Genomic DNA, 13,823 nt, shown 5'->3' on the forward strand with positions numbered 1-13,823 from the left:
ATGGTAGCTTAGTGACATGTACTTGCCATCTACTGCCAAGAAACAGCATATGTAGGATTTTTATCTCTGTGCATTATTCAAAATATACACAATGAAGAATATACACACTGAAGGATATACACATACTTATTGTGTGTGTGCATGACAGAGAGATGGAGCACAACACATGTGTGATAGTGCTGTATCTGTGACTTTTAGTGGAGTGGAGTGGAGTGGAGTGGTGACTATCTTAGACGTCCACAAGTTGGCAGGTTTTTGTTGTTTCCAAGTAACATTTATTATTCAACCAATGAGATACAACAGTTAAACTCCTGAGTGATGAAAATCGTGTCAGTGCTCTTCTGCAAGAATGCGTAGCCAAGTTGTTCCAGAAACAACACAATTTGGTGTTCAGTTTTGTAGCCTATAAACAGACAATTCAAATGTTGTCTGTGAACATGAGGAGTTAGGGCTGGTAAGCCGTACTTGATTTTTTTTTGTTTGGTTTTTTTTTTTTTGTAGTTTTAGCTTTAGGAGTTAGAATATCCCTACATACATGATCATGTGTTTCATTCATCACTGGTGTCCTGTTTGCAGATCAGCATTCATATCATGAGTGCTGATGTAATTGACTTAGAAAAAGGCATAGTTATTCATGAGTTGGTTGGTGAGTGGGTTGTCAGTTTTTTTCCCCACTCTCTTTCTCACACACACACACACACACACACACACTAGAGACCGAAGATAACCCCATTAGGCAAATATATTATTTACTGCTTAGAGATTTAACCTGGTGTACCTGAACTATTACATTACTGATTTCATTTATGTTGATGTCACAAACAATTTTTACAATCAAAACCCTTCTGTGTGACCTGAGTTTGTAGTGTCCCCCAAGTTGCAGCAGCTGGTTATTGGTTAAATTATCTTAGTGGAAGTCATCAACTTGACTCAATCTCATGGCTATTAACTCTTCACAAAATCCCATTAACAATGTCCAAACTATCAGGACACATCAGAAAGGTTGGTAAGTTATTGTCTTTGTTAATCGACTTACCAACTTAATGTAAATGCTAGTTTTTGGTCAACTTTAAAAATCAGACTACATACAGCATATCTGATAATAAGAAAAGTTGCTAATTAGATTGTTCTTGTTATCTGAAGTGAAACTTACCTACTCGGAAAAGTTGTAAGTTTACCCAACCACAATGTGCACCAAAAGATCTGACGCTAAATTCTTGAAGGCACTTATTTCCATTCCCCACAATAAACAAAGTAATTAATAAGAACCATGAAGTCCTACCCCAGCGCTGTTTAGACCTGATTTGTAGTTTTTAAAGTACAAAATATAAAGCACAAAGTGTATCGTGTAAAGTGTAAAGTGCAGACTGTATAGTGTAAAGTGCAGAGTGTAAAGTATAATGTATAAAATGTAAAGTGTAAAGAATAATGTATGAAGTATAAAGTAAAAGTTGCAGAAATTACTGTCAGAGTATCAACCTGGTCACTCAAGTGCAGTAAAAAAGTACAGATAATTCATTACTTACCACCTGTACAGACTAGGGCAGAGTGAAAGGGTCTTCATGGTACCGCTAATTTTTTTGTCCCAGACAGCCAATCAGTCAATGATTACGTGTCCAATTTCAACACCAGCATGTTATGATTTAATAGTTGATCATCAAATCCTTGATTACTTGGTTCAGGCTTTCAGGTGGTAGAGAAGGAACACATATGTGAAATTTGCTTGAGGTCTCTGAGAATTTCTTTGGTGGTAAGCAGTGATACAGCTGATTAATGGATGCCCCATAAAACATAATGCAGCACCTCTGTCACTAGAGACAGATTAGGAATGAGGTAGATTACAGCACTTTGCCTCCAGTTCATGGTGAAGCGGTTGAATTTTAGGCAACTCTGGTTTTAAACTGAATTTGAAAGTAGGCGGGAGAAAAAGAATTTTTAGAACCAAATTATTCTCACTTCACCTGGTGCCATGGAACATTTTTGCATGTATCATAGAAGTTCATCAGTTTGATGCATTTACAGCAATTCTCTGTCTACTAAGGTCATGTTGTCCTTTTGTGTATTACCTTTTTCGCTAACTTTATCTGTTTACGTAACAAGGGAAGTAGGACAGAAATAAATGAGGAGGGTTTTTTTTTTCTTGCTGAGGCTTGAGTCTCCAATACCTCAACCCTGCTGCTAAGCTTGACTGCATCAACCTGATTTAGACTTATTGCTTCGGCACCCCACATTGTACTGCACAGTAGCAGCAGTCTCACTCTGCAAGCTCAATTCATCTCTGAGTATCCTGCTGTCTAATGAATGGTCAGAGTGTGTGTGTGTGTGTGTGTGTGTATTTTGCATGTGGTATTAGTACAAAGCAGAGCTGTAGTTTACACAGAACCTAGAACCTAATATTATCTAACTGCTGTGCTTTTTTTTCTCACTGAATTTAATTATATACCAGTTATCTCTAAAATTGGTTTTGTCATGTAAAGTACAAAACTACTCATGATTAATATCTCTCGGTAAGATAGGGTGTCCATAGTTCCAAGCTTGAATGGTGCTGCATTGCATACTTATCAGAGTGTGCTTTATTTTATTTTTTTATTTTTTTTGGAGTTATTATTAACAATTAATGAGGTTGTGAAGGAAAGATCATCCCAGCTCCTGCATGATCTCAGTCAGCATGGAAATCGATAGAACAAGCTCGTTACTGTGATTAATATCCCCTTCTCCGTCCTGATATCGTTTCACCAACTTCACCCCATCAGTGAGAACTCTCCAGCTCCCAACGTTCAGATCATTTCTAATTACAGCTAAAAGGGTTATTTTGATAGATATTAATTACATCCCATGACACCCTCCTCTTTGCCCTTCCCCAGTTCCATCACTTCTTGGTCCCATGAGTATCAGTTTAACCCAGTAAAAGGCAGTCAGAGCCATGAGTCATAGTTAAGGAAATACAAACTTGTCCTGTGAATGAGAATATGGGAAAGGGAAATTACGTGTGTGTGTGTGTGTGTGTGTGTGTGCATGCGTGTGTTTGTGCATTCATATAAGTGTGTTCCCCTCTCCTTCCTCTGCCTGAGTGGCTGCCAGATCTGACAGCCAAGCTTCCCAGAATTCCCCAGTGACCAGCCTCCTGAGGATGGAGGTTTTGGTTGCTATGTGAACCGCACGGAGAGCTCTGTGCCATACAATGGGCTGTTTTTCATCTCACCCTGGTGTCTGTTTCAGGGCAAATAATTTAGGCACTGCACCCTTTAATACGTTGCCAATTGCTCAAAACAGCTTCCACAACAAGGACCCTGGGACTGGATCAATCTCACTAGGCAGGTCACTGTGACCAGAGCCCTTTAGATCTTACAAAGACCCAACACACAGGTCTTTTGTTGAGCACATGAGTGAGCAATTACACGTGAGAGAATAGGTCCACACATGCTTCAGATTCTCAGTGAGCATTTAGGTTAAACACTGTCTTAATTTTAAACAGGTAGTTGTACAGCATACACTGTATGTGTACACTCATTTTACACAGATTCATGATGTATTAACTCTGTATAATGCAATAGAAAATAAAATAAAGACCTACAAACTCAACACAACACAACAAAATGCTAATATTTGTGGGTGTATTGCTTTTTATTCACCAAAGGTCACTGAGATGAAACTGTGGATACCATAAACTAGCTAACCAGCTTCACTGTTTAATACTTCACTGTTTGTTTATATTGCATGATATTCATGGACACATATTTGAGAGATAAATATTGACAGTCATAGAATTTTAATAGTTATTTTGACTGTAGATAGCAGATATCTGAACAGCGTTTCAGGATTTAAGATGTTAAATATTACATGGCCCATTTAGTCAACACAGATTTCCACCAGTTATTAAAAAATTCAAAGCTCTCTTTCAGTAGTTCTGAAAAAAAAATCAACTGTTGTCTTTGTTCAATGCAGTCAGAAAAACTTGCACCAAACATGCCTGCAAGAACATACCTTGTTTGATTCAGTAAATACCTACATTTAAGCAGTTTGAAAGGTAGTTAAGAGTCAGGGCAAGAACATATTTAATGCTATGGCTTTAGGCTGGTGTATGATGTTTATGTTTTATTCTTAAATATATATATTTTTCAACTATTTATACTTCCTTTTGTCGCCTGCCACCACCCCCCTCATTGGAAAACAACTTTATTTTTATTTATTTATTTATTTTTCCTAGTGGAAATTCAATACCTTCAGTGAAGCCTCTCCGTACCCACCCACCCACCCTCCTAGCCTAACCCCATGTTGATACCCGAATAGACAGACAAACATATAGGCAGAGACATGACGTGACATGACAAGAACAGGCAGAAGGACAGACAGGAACTCAAACACACAAACATGACAGGACATGACGAGACATGACAAGGCCGTGCAGATGGACGAGCAGACAGGCAAACAAACTGACATGACAGGACATATAGGAAATATTAGTACAGAAATCTTTATATATCCTGATTTGAATGCTATTCCTACGACAGATTGTTAGTACTATCCAGTGCTACCATTGAGGCTGTTTTAGGCTGGAAATCACCACATGAACTTTGAAAAGCTGGTTCACTAATAGGTCAGTGCTCCATTTTGTTCCTAATGTCACCAAGGGGCCAGTCTCAGAATTCAAAACTTGACTATTTCTGACTCACAGGTCTCAAAAGATCTTTCATTTTCCTGCCGCTTATGAGCCGGTTTGCAACCACAGGGTCATAAAGACCGTTTTAATACTGGATCTCTTAATTGCTGATTGAAGCCCGAGTTTGTTTGTTTTTTGCCTTGGAGATTGATGATTAGAGGTCATGAAAGATACATTAATTAAGTAAATAGTCCTATTAATAATAATTTCATGAATAATAAGTTGTGCTACGATTTATATGATATGGGTCAACATTAATATCGAATGGGTCCTGTATTCTACCACACAAAGAGGAGCAGATGTTATGTACTCACTTGTTCATTTGTCTGTCTGTGAACAGTTTCACATGCTTAATCCACATGTGACAGCTTTAGCTTGTGCAGGATTTGTGTCAAATGTTAGGGTCAGAGCAAGGCCACCTAAAACTAAGATTTCTTTTTTTTCTCAAATGCTCTCAGAGTGGTTTTCAGTAGTGAATGAATCATATGTATGCCTCAACTTTAGGAGTTTGGTTTGCTGTATTTTGTCATTTGAATAGATCTACATTTTAAACCATCAAACATTTCATATGCATTAAAAACAATTCAAATGTGATATCAGTATTTCAAGAAAACTGGCACTGAGGAAGTTACATTGTTTAGTCATAAATGTTGCTAACTGGCTTATATTGTAATAAGCAGCATCTAATGTAATAACTTACATTAGGAGCAAAAAGATATTACGTTCTGTGCTGAACATTTTTTACTACCTTTTTAGCAAAATATTACATTAGTAATACTAAGTAAGCGTTTTATGTACTTTCATTACATTGTGCTAAAGTAAATTATGTGTATTTATTACGTTATGACTTGCTACATAAAACAACAGGCACTGACAGACTTAATGCCCTTCACATTTTTACTTTCTGTGTTCTTACACTTGTCTCGCACCTACCTACAAGGTGATGGAAAGCTTTAAATGCAGTAATGACCATAGGAAGGCCAATTCTGGTCACATGACCACTTAATATATGAGACTTTCATACATCTGAGAGAGTACGCTTCATGCCTCAGCAACCCCTTCTGCACAGTAGCCTTTAGTCAACACGTTAATAAATATGCATTCATTATCATACGTCGTCTGTGAACGAAAACCGCTCACCTGTATAATTGTATTGCTCCTTATGGCTCTACAAACAGAACTGACTGTTTATTTTGTATTAATCAATATGCTTTATCTGTTATCTGTTGTTGCAGGATATCTGTGTTCTCTTTTGATGCTTTGTGCTGTTACAGAAGGTAGTTTAAGCTACTTTCAGTGAACAGAGCCTCAGTTTCTCTCTACTCTTTCTCTGTAGACTGGGTGAAGATGGAAACGAAGACACATCAACACGATTGTGACACACATGCACATAAGTTACAGGGACCATGTCATCTATTACTGTGCCAGCGACCTTCAGCATGGTCACAGCAGCATGATCGACCTTTATGAAGCAGTCATGTTCTCTCTGACTTCACAAATACTTCCCCTGCCCGGGGTTCTGCTAACAAGCAAACAGAACTCCATCTTAGTAAGTACATGCCGGGTTGACGCTCATATTCCCTTCTTTGTATTCCTTTTTTCATTTAAGAAGGCTTCTGTGTATGCTTCATTATGCAGCTGGATCTCTCTCACAGCAGTTAATGTGATTCATTGAAGAATATTAAACATGGGGTTGAAGAGGTTTGATATATGAATGCTAATATTGTCTATGTCCATAGACTTTTGTTGCCACAACAGACTGCTAAGTAGGTGGCTATTAGACTAAGAACCAGGAGGAAATAACACAGACACATTTGAAACAGAACTTTAAATGAGGGAATTTCAATTTGATTCTTTCTTAACAATGGACATACAGAATTTATACTTTGAATTCAACACTTTGACCAGACATTCGTTTGGTCAATTAATAGTTACATTCTGTGTACAAGAAATGTATCAGTAGAGATGTTGTAGCCAATATTCTGAATACTCTAATGTTTTATGCATTCATGAAATTTCATAGTGGAGAGTAATTAATCTTTCCCTTTTTTTTTCTCCAGATGAAATTTGTATTGCATTCATTTATTGTGGTCAGACAAGCTCTTTATCCCTTACCAGTGTTTTTCTGAAAATTATTGAGAGCAGAGAAAAATGCCTCTAATAAATTCAGTGTGCAATGATTAAATTTAAATACTGGGGTCAAGAGCCCTCATTATTCTCTCTGAAATATTAAAAACCTGTTAATATTTTATGAGCCCAGATGTAGTGGTGAATTAATTCCAAAAAAGGAAAAATGTTTGCACAGAAATAAATGCAGTATTACAAGAAATGAGCCAGGGTGTTTTATTTGAGAACAGCCGCTTGTCTTAAGCATTCAGCTCTGTGGTGTATTGCAGGTGTTTCTCTAGGCACAGGCACCCAACCAAGCAGACCGGATGAGACATTGCAGAGAACATCTGGACTGCTTGCAGTCATGTTTACTATGGCTTGTCAAAGCCATTTTTACCACTGCAATTACAGACCCAAATGGGCAGGTAGATAAAATAGAGTCTTTAATGCACTATGACATTATTATGTTTCCATTAAGTTCTAAACAAACAGTGTTGTAGAAAAATGATCAATTAAAGCTTGAAACCAAACTTCCTGTTTTTTTGGTGTGTTCTTGGTTTTTTTCTTTTTAGTTTGTTTTATAAACCCCATTGTAAGAGTTTATTTTAGTTCAGAGCTCAGCTGAGGTTCCACATAGTTTCTGGAATGTGATTAAAGTATATGTCAACTTTATTTGCATTACATCTGAACAGGATTCACCTGTAAAAGAAAAGCAGAACTTGAGCATTTATAAAACTCTTAAGAAAGCACTTTGCAAATTGGTTTCTCATAGGTTGTTGATAAGATCTAAGGCTTAGATGGAGTTAGGTTCACTCCTCACTCAAAGGAGGGAATTGTTAGTCCATAAGATTTGAGATATTTAGGCATGTTCATTTACAAATGCAAGGTGCAGGAGTGATGCAATCCATGCCATGGTGAAGTGGGGTCTCCTGGCTGTCACACTTGCTGGGAGGTGTCCTCTTCTTGCAACAGTGAATAACCAGGAGTGTGTTAACAGTTAGGGGGCCACAACTCAGCTACACCCCCAGGCTTTTGCTTTTGGCCAAATGTTGTAGTCTACATGATTAGAGTTGTGGATCAGCAGCTGCCAGACTTTATGTGCCCCAGGCGGCAGTGTTTCTTGTGCTTCCTTCTCTGAGCACATGACACTGACTGTCCATAACAGCGGTGCTGAACTTTTGAGAGGTGGCCACAGTCCACGGTCATGGACAGTACTCATTAGATTTCAAGTCATTTTTGGACTATGTTTCATTGGAGCATTGATCAGTAAGGTGAATGGGGGAGAAAAGCAAAACTAAAGTCTCTAGGAAAAGATCTTGGACTGACTGAATGATGGAAGAGATAATATTTCTGTCTTACAGTATAGTGATCCACACTGGGCTACAACGGTCATGATGTCATCTTCATACCATAGATGTTTATATTTCTGTGAAACAGTGGATCCATGTAAGTCCAGGAACAGCATTTAGGCTTATTTAAAAACAAGCCTAAGCAAACAACATTGATGCCTTTTTATTCATTTGAACTGTGAGCCAGTTCTACAAATCGTACTAATATAAAACCATGTATGTATTTTGTTTACTGAAAATATGGGAATAAGAATGAATATGTAATGAATTGTATGTATGTATGTATGTATGTATGTGTGTATGTTTTTAATTAACTAATTTATCTTACCCTGCAGATCCATATTGCATGCGATGGCTAGAATGTATGAGAAATAAAAGTAAAAGTACTACATAATAATACTATATAAATACTATATAATGAAAGTATTTGAAAAATAGTAAATGGAACAAATAAACCATTGTAGTTAGGTGGGTCATCTATCATATGAACTTCTTATATGATTGTGAGCAAATATTATGACCAGAATCTTCCAAGGACACTCATGTTGAAACAGAAAATAGATTTTTTTTCCCCTTATAGCAATCTTAGAACAGTCTGTGAATGTGAAACAATCTGGAAAACAAGACACCTGCACAAATGTACTAAATATACACCTGTAATATTGTTTAGGTGATGAGAATTGTGCCAGACCTGAATTAGTCAGGTAGAAGGACTCATTTCTTTTTAATATCTGATATTGCTTTGATACTATGGGAAAAATGCTACATTCACACTTTATCTACAGAGATATGCATTGTTTGAATTCAAGAGCTACATGTAGAAGGCAGAAGAAAGCATTAACTCCCTCCCTGCTCTTCCTCCTATTCTTTTCCTCTTCTTTTCTGCTGAATGACTCGCTGAGAAGGATGTAATGAGACAGTCTCACACAGGGAGAAAGATCAGGGAGGGAGAGACTCTGAATAAAGCTCAGGTAAACACAGGGAAATATAATCATCTGGACACTCACCTCAGCTCATCACAGAGGATACAGTAAACACGTCTTCCATTTGCCCCCTTCAGTCTTTTTCAGACATGTCACCACTGCACTAATCCCTTTAAACTGGAAATCAGGTGGAATTAAGGCACAGCCGCTATACACACACATACAACAGCATCTAAACTACTAACAAGAAGACGAACAACTAACGGTAGACAATAACAATATCCTCGTTACCTAAAGTATGTATGAATGAACAACTACGCGAGCATGAGGCATTACTCAGCTGAACTGAACTGTAGGATAGCAGAGAGTCTGGCATTTTATCTGATTTGCAGACGGGGGGGGGGGGGGGGGGGGGGGATGCCGCTACCCTTTTGGGGGTGTCTCTGCCTGAAAGGAGGAGACACTCCTTGGAATTTGGGAAGTATAAATCTGAGCTTGGTTGCTTGGTTGAAATAATTTTACATAACTTTTTCCCATTTAAGAATAGTAAAATTACGTCAGCGTACTCGAATCTACCGCATTTTATGCTCCCGAACAAGACCAAATATGGTTTCTTTACCATTAAAAACAGCACAGTTACACCGATGGTCATACAATTAGTTGCTCATGACTTGGCTCCTGGCTACTTTTAAGTTTTACCGTGCATTTATGACTATACGAACAGTTATGACTCGATATGCGTATTTAACTGATAATATCGTATGGTTAGTTTCATTTTTCTTTTGTTCTACATAGTTTGTTCCCGAGTGGAGCAATGCAGATGGGGCCTGCGACATGTTCTGAGTTCTATTCTCACAGGGAAACTAACCTCCCGAGGTGATCTGGTCTCCCTCGCAATTAAACGTTATCAGCATTTGACCAAATGGTCTGGGGTTTGCTGCGCTAAAACATCGAGCCTGGCATCTGTTAGGTGTTACCACGAGTGGGTTCTGCTTTGGTATGCATTGGTCCTACACGCAGGGAGACCTGGGCCATAAAAGAGAGAACGGGGATCAAAGGGGATAGGGATAGAGAGGCAGAGTGAGGGTGATAGAAATAGACAAAGATGGGTGAAAAAGAGGAAGAGAGTTTACACAACTGCAACTTTAATTACTAAGGAACACTTAAGGTTAACAAATGTCCTTTTCTTTCTGAAAGCTGCACGTCTGCCCGACAGATTCCATATATACATTGACACTTTTGCACAAGTACTGAATCACATTTTGTTCAATATTTCTCACAAAAATAGACTTAATTCGTGGTGATATTCAAATTAGTCTATCAAATCAGCCTGCCTGCACGCTCTCCCTCACTGCACCAGAGATTACTCAAGATGTATACCCATTAACTCAATTTAATCCTATCTCTCTAGACATGCTGTCCAAATTGGTGCACTCTGCTAAACCAGCCCCTTGCCCACTTGACCCCCTACCTGCTAAACTTTACATAGAGCTCTTCTCGGTCTTCTGTCCAACAATACACAACCTTCTAAATATGTTGCTTAAATCTGGTGTTTTACCCTCCGCTTTTAAAATAGCCATGATCAGGCCTTTACTTAAGAAACCGAACCTTGACCCTGAAGCCTAAATCATTACAGGCCGATCTCTAATCTCCCATTTCTTTCAAAAATACTTGAAAAATTGTAGCTGCTCAGCTTATAGCCCATTTGTCCTCTAAAGATCTGTTTGAAGTATTTCAGTCAGGCTTCAGGTGCTGTCATTCTACTGAAACCACGCTTACTAGAGTGACTAATGATCTTTTATTAGCCATGGAGGCTAGTGCTACCTCTGTTCTTATCCTACTTGATCTGAGTGCAGCATTTGACATATTCACACCATATTGTTGAAGCGCCTGAAAAATCAAATGGGCGTTTGTGGCCCGGCGCTCTCTTAGTTTAAATCTTATCTCTCAGAGGGAAAGAAGTGTGTCCACTATAATAATGTGACCTCTGAGTACTTTGAGCTTAACTATGGTGTTCCTCAGGGGTCAGTCCTTGGCCCTCTCCTGTTCTCTATTTACATGCTCCCTCTAAGCGACATTATTTGTAGTTTTAACATTAGCTTCCATTGTTACGCTGACAAGATTTTTTCACATATCAAGCATAATGACTGCTGTGAATTGGCTAACGTTGAGGCATGTCTTTTGCTATTAATAATAATAATAATATTAATAATAATAATATGGGTTGGATGTCTTCAAATTTCCTGATGCTTAACACAGGCAAGACTGAAATGCTGGCCATTGGTCCCCCTACACATAAGCATCTTTTTAGTGATCTTACCCTAAATTTTGACAACTGCATCAGCTCTCAAAACCCTACAGCTAAAAACCTTTGTGTGATTTTTGACTCTAGTCTCTCGCTAGTCACTCATTTCAAAAACACAACCAAAACTGCCTTTTATCACCTCTGTAATATCACTAAAATTAGGCCCATGCTAAGTATGGCTGATGCAGAAACTATTGCTCACGCATTTGTCACATCTCGCCTCAATTACTGCAGTGTTCTTTACTCTGGTCTGCCTACCTCTAGTACGAAAAGTCTTCAGCTGGTCCAGAATGCTGCTGCCAGAATTCTGACCAGAACAAGGAAGTTTGACCACATTACACCTGTCCTGGCTTCCCTTCATTGGCTTCCAATTCATGCAAGGGCAGATTTTGAGGTCCTCTTATTGACATATAAAATTCTACTTGGGCTTGCGCTGGCCCACCTATTCGACTTAATTACAACCTATAACTAAACAACCCCCCCCCCCCACACACACACCCTGCATTCTCAAGATGCTGGATTATTAGTCGTTCCAAGAGTTAAAAAGAAGGCTGCTGGCTACCGAGCCTTTTCCTATTGCTCTCCCTTCCTCTGGAATAGTCTACTTACAGAAATTAAGGAGGCAAACTCTCTTGATACCTTTAAAACTAAATTAAAGTCTTGTCTATTTTCAGCATTTGACATGACTCATTCAGCAACCATTCTTAAGAAGAAATTTGTTCTTAAAACCCACTTACGCAGTTTTCTGACATTCACCAGTGTTTCCATATTTGGGATTTGTTCTTAGGTAACAACAGAATCTATGCACATTCAAGAGTACGCTCACACATATTTGAGGGCTAACATGTTTGTGCAAAATAATTGTTTATTGCATTTTCTTCAATTCTACAGTTGTATAATATCATAGGATTTAAATTACAATAATATTTTTATCATTTATAATATTTTTTAATAATTATTTTAATTATTTTACAAAGCATTATTGTCTTTTAAAATAAATAAACACTACACAAAGACTTCACGTAACACTCCTATAGTACATATTTATTCATACTTTTGTACAACGAACAAAAAGAGCAATATGAGAATAAAACAGTTGGTGGAGACTGTGATAAGTGAGCAGTAGTTTTACATACACTACTTATGGGTTATGCCATCTGAAACCAGACAGGTTGTATAGCAGGTATGTGAGAATCAGTCAGTTTTACTTTTACATATGGGTAAATATTAAAATACCTGGACAGAGCAGACGCAGCCATTGTAGCTTTCGCTCCTGTCTGATACTGCACGTGCATTGCATTGAACCATTAAAGCGGGAGCAGAAGTGATGGCTCAAGCTACTTGTTGGTTGTTGGAAAACTCAGAATTACGAGAAATTAAATCAGAATTGCAAGGGGGAACAAAGTCGGAATTGCGAGAAAAAAAATCAGAACTGTGAGAAATAAAGTCAGAATTCCACAAAATAAAGTCAGAATTTTGAGAAATAAAGTCCGAATTCAACAAAATAAATTTGGAATTCCAAGAAATAAAGTCACAATTAAGCAAATTATGGAGCTGAACGGCTAAAATAATTATTTACACCTGCTTCTAGACAAAAATGCCAAATTTGTTTTAGTTTTTGAAAATATAGTATCAATTATGTATCAGAATCGAGATGAAAAAATATGAATGTCCTTTTGTTTTTCTTACAGGGAAGGTGATTTTGCCCATAAAGCGCTAGCATTCTGCTAGTGTATGCTGATTGGTCGGTTAAGGATTTACGACTGACTGCGAATGTAGTAGTATGCTAGCTATTCATGGTGGCGTTAATGCTCCACACAGTCATTAAAATGGTTCGAGTACTGTGGTCTTGGCATATCTACATGATAAATGAATTGGGAAATGGTTTTAAAGTGCGCCAAGTTTAAGGTATATTTTGTTAATTTATACTTCTGCGTCAAATCCCGTATCCCGCATCCCGCTTATGCCGTAGCCTACCCCGTAGCTTGACGCGCACCTCCCTAGAAATGGTCCACTTAGGATCACCCTCCTTCTGCTCAATCGGTTCCATGGTCGTATACCATCTACTCCGATGTCTTCTCTCTTTTCTGTGTTGCAGTAATTTCAGTAAAAGTAACCGTTGTTCAACATTTATTAGCTCCAACTCCAACGTGATCCACTCAGTTTCAGTCTCCATTGAAAATTTCGGCAAAATGATGACCTGAGCACTTGTTATTTTGAGAGCTCCATTTGTGTGTCAACCGAAGTTTAGAAACTAGTCCTTCTTTTGAATGCAAAACTTGTTTTACAGATATTGCTGTGCAAGGACTGAATTCAGACTTTTTATTTCACATTATTCTCACCATCGTTTGTAATGCACGAGGAAATCAACAAAGTGGCATAGAAATCCCACCGCAAACTAGCATTTTGGCAATGTAATTATAGAGCGAAGCAGACATACCAACTCAGAAGTAAATGCTCACTACACGGCGTATAGG

Source organism: Chanos chanos, chromosome 1, assembly GCF_902362185.1.
Source record: "Chanos chanos chromosome 1, fChaCha1.1, whole genome shotgun sequence".
Lineage (NCBI taxonomy): Eukaryota > Metazoa > Chordata > Actinopteri > Gonorynchiformes > Chanidae > Chanos > Chanos chanos.